The sequence below is a fragment of the Coenobita brevimanus genome, chromosome 40 (assembly GCF_032717465.1).
Source record: "Coenobita brevimanus isolate Jiangsu-jjx chromosome 40, ASM3271746v2, whole genome shotgun sequence".
NCBI lineage: Eukaryota > Metazoa > Arthropoda > Malacostraca > Decapoda > Coenobitidae > Coenobita > Coenobita brevimanus.
In genome coordinates this window covers 18,806,321-18,814,684 of record NC_136993.1, presented here as the reverse complement: position 1 = coordinate 18,814,684, position 8,364 = coordinate 18,806,321, and the positions used below count along the sequence as shown (strand labels likewise).

The 8,364-nt window shown below is 40.0% G+C and overlaps 1 pseudogene; it reads right to left on the bottom strand.

Annotated features, from left to right (window-relative positions):
* Nucleotides 1–3,119: 3,119 nt before the first annotated feature.
* Nucleotides 3,120–3,238, bottom strand: LOC145397289 (5S ribosomal RNA; annotated as a pseudogene).
* Between the last annotated feature and the right edge of the window lie 5,126 nt (nt 3,239–8,364).

Genomic DNA, 8,364 nt, shown 5'->3' with positions numbered 1-8,364 from the left:
AGAAGGTTATGATAGGAAAGATGCCTTAAAATTTTTCTTTTGAGAATTGACTCAAAAACTTTTGAAATACAGGATATTAAAGCAATTGGACGATAGTTGGAGGGTTGGGAGTGGTCACCCTTCTTTAGGACTGGCTGAATGAGAGCAAACTTCCAGCAAGAAGGAAAGGTACAAGTTGACAGACAAAGGCGAAAGAGTTTGCCTACGCAGGGTGTAAGCACAGACGCACAGTTCTTGAGAACAACAGGAGGGACCCCATCAGGCCCATATGCCTTGTTAGTACTGAGGCTAGTGATGGCAGAAAATACATCAGCTGAAGAAATTTTAATGTCAGCCATGAGGAAGTCAGAGGGGGGAAGTAATGGAGGAACAGCACCGGAATCGTCTAAGGTGGAATTGGAGGAGAAAGTCTGTGCGAAGAGATCTGCTTTATCAGTAGAAGAAATAGCTACAGAACCATCAGGGTAGAAAAGAGGAGGGAAGGATGATGAGGTAAAGTTGTTAGAAAGGTTTTTGGCAAGGTGCCAGAAGGAGCGTGAAGAATTGGAGTTGGAGAGTTGAGAGCATTTAGTACGGATGAAATTATTCTTAGCAGAGCAAAGAACAGACTTAGCACGATTCCGGGCAGAAACATAAAGATGATGTGATTCAGGGGTGGGTTGGCTCCGGTACCTTTTGTAGGCCCTCTCCTTGTTGCAGACAGCATTTGAACAAGGGTTATTAAACCAAGGCTTTCTTGCATTAGTCAAAGGATATGAGAAAGGAATGTATGCTTCCATGCCCGATAGAATAACCTCCGTAATGCGCAAGGCACACTCAGATGGCTCACGGCCATGGAAGCAATAATCCTTCCAGGGAAAATCAAAGAAGTACTGCCTGAGGGCCTCCTAGTCCGCAGCTCCAAAATGCCAGAGACGACGTTTTTTTGGAGGGTCCACAGGCCGTACTAGAGTGATAGGACAGGTTAAGGTGATAAGGTTGTGATTGGAGGAGCCCAACGGAGAGAAAAAATTAACAGAGTAAGCAGAAGGATAAGTTGTGAGGAAGAGGTCAAGTATGTTGGAGCTCTCTCCAAGGCGGTCAGGGATACGGGTAGGGTGCTGTACAAGCTGCTCTAGGTCATCAAGGATAGAAAAGATGTAGGCTTGTTCACCAGGTGGATCAGTGAAAGGAGAGGAGAGCCAAAGGTGGTGGTGAACGTTGAAATCTCCTAGAATGGAGATTTCAGGGAAAAGAGAAATGGATAGAATGTGTTCCATCGTAGAAGTAAGATAGTCGAAGAATTTTTGATAGTAGAATTAGGGGATACGTAAACAGCACAGATATATTTAGTCAGAGAATGACAGGAAAGCCGAAGCCAGAGTGTGGAGAATTCAGAAGAATCGAGTTCAGGAACACAAGAGCAAGATAAGTTGTTGCGTATATATACACAACAGCCACTTTGGCTTTGAAATGAGTATAGAGAAAGTAGGAGGATACAGAAAAGGGTTTGCTGTCAGTTGCCTCAGACAGCTGAGTCTCAGTTAGAAAAAGAGGGTGAGGTTTAGAGGAGGAGAGGTGGTGCTCAACAGAGCGAAAGTTAGAGGAAAGGCCGCGAATGTTGCAGAAATGAAGAAGAGAGTCAGACAGTGGTTCCAGGCACCTCGAGTCATCACCGGGAGAGGGGCGGATGGTGGGGGCTTTACTGACTTGAAAAAATAATAGAATTAACCTATAGCATAAAAATTTTTCATTTGTTATAATAATAATAAGGATCAGTAAATATAATGATAAAAAATAACAGTAATATAAATTGTTGTTATTATTCACCTTGTGTTAGAGAGAAGCCTAAGATATTTGTTTCTTGTGATTAATAAAACACATTTTGCTAGGAAATTTTATTGATTAGGATCATGCACGACGATTCGGTTACGTAGAAAAGGGCAAAAATATATAAACTATTATATTTTTTAAAAATCATATTATTCATAATGAAAAGAAAATATACTATATTACAAGCAACAGTGTTTGGCATTGGATTTGAAAATTAGGCTTGACACAAAGCTTTTATTAACTACAGTATTGCTCTCAAGATGGGAAAATGATCTATCCACTTCTATTTTAACTTTATTTTAAAAGTAGACCGGCATTAGTTTGAAATATAGCAGCGATTATAATAAGAGGTAAAAAATTTATTTCTCACCATCATACAATTGTAGAGTTTGCAAATATAGCTTCCTTAAAAGCAAAATATTATACTTTTATACAGATAAGCAAAATCACATATCAATTCTTCCCAGTGTAATGCATAATAATTGTCCAGAATATGACTTCCTGTTTAAGGCAAGTATTATGTAAGTAAAAACAAAATATAGATGAGTCTAATCATCCATGATACTTAGACCCCATACCCAGCATTACCATATTATTAATGTTATAACCGAAAAACTTTTACCTTATCTATTCTCAAAATTTCTAATGACTGCATTTATATGGTATTGATCACAGCCAAGCCAACATGAGGAAAGAGCTGGTCGGCTGGACACTATGACGGTTAATTAAAGGAATTACATATACAGTTGGATCTTTGAAAGCAGTGATAAGAAACAGGAATGTGAGCACAGAAGTAAAAAAGTATCTGGATAACAGTACGTATCATGATACCAACACTAATGTATGAAAGTCAAGCTTTGACCTTGTTGGAACGACACAAGTCAACAGTCAGAGCAGTGGAAATGCGTTATTTGAGAGGAGCATGTGGATTTACATGAAGAGACAGACTGATACAATTAATGTGGAAGTGAAGGAGCGTTGTGGTGTTGATGTGGATGTAATAGACAGTGTTAGGAGACATACAATGAGGTGGTTTGGCAATGCAGAGGAGATGGAGGGCGAGAGACTAACCAGGAGAGTGTATGTGAGTTAGCAGGCTAACTGGCAACTCTGACATGTAACTAGAAAAAATGAGAATCTTCCAGTACTTCCTATCGAGTAAATCCCGCTTCTTGACAATATATATATATATATTTCACTCATTGCCAGACGCCATGTATCCCAGACGGGGTGGCCAATGGCTTAGAGTTAATTGTTTTACAGGGAGGGGCACTAATCCTCCACCAACCCCACTTCACACGTAGGGATGCCAACAGCATCTGGTGTTCCCAGGCGGTCACCCATCCAAGTACTAACCAGACCCAACGTTGCTTAACTTCGCTGATCGGACGGGAAGCGGTGTACTCAACGTGGTATATATATATATATATATATACGGTATATATATATATATATATATATATATATATATATATATATATATATATATATATATATATATATATATATATATATCTGTTGCCAGACGCCTCAATCCTGTAAGGGGTGGCCAAAAATATATAGCCTCCATGACGCCCTATCCACCACCAATTCATTGCCCTGTTCCCAGCTCACACACCCCTCTCTCATATACCTCTCCAATCCACCCCTCCATCTCATCTTTGGCCTCCACTTCCCTCTCAACTCCATCACCTCACTCCCATACATTCTCCTCGTCAGTCTCTCGCTTTCCATTCTTTCCACATGGCCAAGCCACCTCAGTGTGTTTCTCCTTGTGCCTCCTATCACATCCAAATCCATAACACAAAGATCCTTCACTTTGCCATTTATCATTCGGTCTCTCCATGTGACTCCACATGCTCCTCTCAAATAAGTCATTTCCACTGCCCTCACTCTTGACTTATGTCCCTCCAACAAGGTCCAAACTTCACTTCCATACATCAGAGTTGGTACACAATACTGTCAAGCAGTAACTTTTTCACTTCCATGCTCACTTACCTGTTTCTTATTACTGCTTTCAAGGAACCAACAACCTCTTTTCCTTGTTGTACCCTTTCAAGCACTTCACCCTCTAAACTTCCATCATTACTCATCACACTACCCGAGTACTTAAATGCACTCACATTTTCCATTTCCTTCTCATCCTACCTCACTGTATATTTACTGACTTCCTTTCTCTCAAAGACCATAACTTTACTCTTCCCTACATTCACCTTTAGATTCTGTTTCTTACACACTTTCCCAAACTCACCGACGATTCCTTGCAGCTCCCCTTCGTCTTCACTTAACAGTATCATCTGCAAACAACAGTAGAGGGAGTTTCCAAACTCTGCCATCTCTCATTAGGGCCACTCCAGCATCCACTGCCCTACCCTGTATCTTTGTTATAACCCCATTCAAATACAGATTGAACAACCATGGAGACATGACACATCCCTGTATCAATCCAACTTTCAAATAGAAAAATTCACTCAATTCACCATCCACATGCACTGCAGCCGCACCACCCTCATACATACTCTTCACGGCATTCAACAACTTCCCATTTACTCCATATATCCTTAATACTTTCCACAATCCTTGTCTATCCACCCTGTCATATGGTCTCTCCAAAAACATGAAGGCCACATACAACTTCTTTCCCTTCTCTAGAAACTCTTCCACTAAAGATCTAAGAATGATATATAATCTACAGAAACTCAACCTCTTCCCTTCCTAAAACCTCCGTGTTCATCTCCAATAAATTCCTCCGTTATTTCCCTAACTCTGTCAGTAAGTATCCTACCATATAATTTCTCCTATAATACTAAGTAGACAAATGCCCTGATGATTACCACACACTTGTTTTTCCCATTTTCATTTGTACAGGGGAATTATTATACCTGACTTCCAATCCCCCGGGAATCTACCTTTCTGCCAGGCCAATCTGCACATCTTCCACATCCATTTAACTACTATCTCTCCCCCATGCTTTACCATTTCACCACACAGTCCATCATTTCCTGGGGCTTTCCCAATTTTGACTTTATTGCATCCACAACTTCCATCTTACTGATTTCTTTTTCTCTTCTCACATCCCTCCATCCCACAGCCTTTCCCCAGCAACTTATACTCACATTACATTCATTTTCTATATTCAACAGTTCCTTAAAGTGTTCTCTCCATTTGCTCACTTTTTCTCCCTTCCCCACTGGTAATCTACCACTTTTATCTTTCACTCCCCGACAAACTTCTTTACCTCTTTCCAGAACATTTTCTTACATTCCCTCCACTTTACACTCAAATTCCTTCCAAACTCCTCATCCACTCTCTTATGCTCACTTACTAATCATTTCACCTCTCTCTTCCTCTCTGCATATAACTCTCTCTTCTGTCTCTCAACTTCTTCCACGCCCCTGTTTCTCATCCACTTAGTATATGCTTTCTTCTTTTGTGCCACAGCCTCTCTCACCTCTTCATTCCACCACGCTGTTCCTTGCACCCCCTTTCATCTTCTCTTCACGTCACACACCACCTCACATGTTGCACAGATTTCCACGTCCCCGATGTGCTCCAATCCATATTTACCCAATTCCTCCTCCCCTTCTCTCTTATATTCTGCATTTTTCCTTGTATGGACAAGTTTCTCTTGTCCTTCTCTTCTTTTATTCCTCCGTTTCATTTGAACCTTGATTCTTCCCACCACCAAGTGGTGGTCAGAAAGTCCACTCCCCTAATCTCTAATTATGCTCTTGCATCCATTACACACCTTCTCATCCTACCATCCACACACACATAATCAATCGTTGCCTTCCATTCATTCAGTTCACCCACCCTTCTTATCACTCGCCACGTATACCTGCGGATCATTTTGTGTCTGAAGAGGGTATTGGCTATCACCAACCCCCTCCCGGTACGAATGTCCACTAGAAAAAAATAAGAAAAAGTTTAAACAAGACTTGTTCAAACAGAAAAGAGAACCGAGTATCGAAAGAATGCGCTCAGTCAGCTGATGTTTGTTTAGACTACAACTGCCCCAGGGATTGTAAGTACTCTGTGCTTTTAGTATTGCAAAATGGCCACATACTTTAGTAAAGCAAATTTGGAAAAGAAAAGGGATAAAGGTAGAAAGCAAGATGATGATTTCTAACAAGAACTGGTTGAAATGGAGACTCACATTAGACTGGTTGAACGTGTACACAAACTGGAAATGGGCTTTCAAAATGAGATTGATGAAATAAAATAGCGATGCACTTGCAAAAGGAAGAAATAGAAAAAACTAGGAAGGGAGGTCAACAAGAAAGACACAACCATCAGTGAACTAACAGTGGAATTGAGTACACTTAGGAGGAAAATGAGTGAAATGGCAAGTACAGTAGTCAACCACGAGAGTATTATGGAAGAGTTCAAAAATGATACAGAGACAATTAGGCAAGTAAGCAGTCTGATAGACCAGAGCAGTGATACTGAGAAGATGACACAGGTAAATGAAGCTGTGCAAAGCTACAAAAATGATGTGGAAACCACGTATGCTGAAATGGTGAAAGTAAAGAAAGACTCAGAAACAAGGGTGGAAGAAAAAAGCATTAAAAAGGAAGTGAAAAGAATAATCCAAAACAATCCAAAGTTAGAGATTCAGTAGATATCAACAAATCTATAGTAATCACTGGTATAGAAAAGGAAGAAGTAAAAAACAAGATCTCAAGAGACAAAAAGGAGATGGCAAATGTAATGAGTTTACTGAAAGAAGTATCAGAGGAAATCTGTAGTAAAGACATAAAGGAATACAAAAGGTTAGGGAAATACGAGAAAAGCAAGTCAGGACCTCTAAAGGTGACTTTCCAGAGTGTAAACACTGTGGAGGAGATACTAAAAAATGCAAAGAACCTTATGGAAAAAGAGGAGTTCAAAAATGTATGGATGAAAAAGATGCCTAACACAAGAGGAACTGGAATTACTGAAAGAGAAGAGGGAGGAAGCAAAAACAAAAAATGAGGGAAGGTCAGAGGAGGAGAAGAACACATTTTTCTTTTCTTTTTTTTTTTTTTACAAAGTAATAGGATTGCAGGTACGAAAGTGGTACATAACCAGGACGGAATAAAAAGGAGGAAGGTAGTAGAACCATGTCATGACAAGTATATAAACAAGATGTTGAAGTTGATGTACTCAAATGTGGATGGAATGGTATCTAAATTAGGAGAGATGAATGATTATGTCAGAGAAAATGAACCACATATAATATGCCTAACTGAAACAAAATTAACACCAAGGATATCAAATGACATACTAAACTTAGAGGAATATAAAATATGGAGAAGAGATAGAAAAAGGAGGAGGAATTATAATATTAACTAAGAAATATCTACAAGTCAATGAAATAAAACTAGATATACCCTCACAAGTAGAACTGATTGCAGTAAAGATCAACACATCTGGAGGGAAAGTAATTGTAGCCAATTTGTACATGCCACCCAGATCAAACACATGGGAAAGGGACGAATATGAGGACCTGGCAGAGAGTACAATTCAGAGTTTAACCCCTTAACTGCGGGGCGTCACTTTCGTGACGCTTGGGAGCAAGGGATCATACTGCGGGGTGTCGCTTTTGTGATTCTGTGTTATTTTGAATTCACCCGGGCTTCCAAGTCGGGGCTTGTAATATCTATCAGTAATGCCAATGTCCAACACTAGTCAGCACTCCTAATCTCATCCGTACTCCCATCCATTGTTGACAATTTAGCCATTTCTCCCCGTTCTTGACTCCCCTCCCTACCCCCCCTCCATTACCCTATCCTCTCGCCTGCCCGGCCGTGCTACGCTAAGTAAATCTTCCCTGGAATTATTCACTGATTTCATCCATTGAAATAAGCCCTATGCCCTATTCTTATACCAAATAATATATACAAGAAAGAAGTAAGGTAAGTGAGAGTGCCATACACCTGGAATTGGCTAATTATCACCTGACAACACCTCACGTGCACTCGTTCGCTAATTTTCACTGTTTTTTTCCCCTTGAAATATGCCATATAATCTATTTTCGTAATAAATATACATATAAGGAGGGAAGGGAGAAGCCTAAGTGATATTTACATTCACCTGGAACTACCTAATTTATAATGTATTGTCTAGATTTCCTGCCAATCATTTCAGTGAAATACATAGCTGTTTCAAGAGTTACGTTGGTAGTACTGAATATCCCCTAAGTAGGCCTCTACCCGGGCCAGCCCTCCCTTATCAGTTCTCTCTCATCTTCCGAAGAGGAGGTACACGTCTGTTCCTCTTGCTGACTTCAGGGCCTTTTTCACCCCCATGCAAAGGGCCCTGTGACCTTTACCCCCTACTAAACCTCGTGTGGAAAGAGGTAAAGGGCTGACAATTGATAAAAGAGTGACTACGACTTTTCTATTGAGTAAAACAGTGCAAGTGGAATTGTAAATAATGTGTAAACAGCAAGTGAAAGTAATGAATGTAAATATACGTGAACAATGGAAAATAGTTTTATAAGTTACTTCAAGTGACAGTGCATAACACAGTGTAAATAAAATAGAAATGTAAATAACGTAAATAAAATAG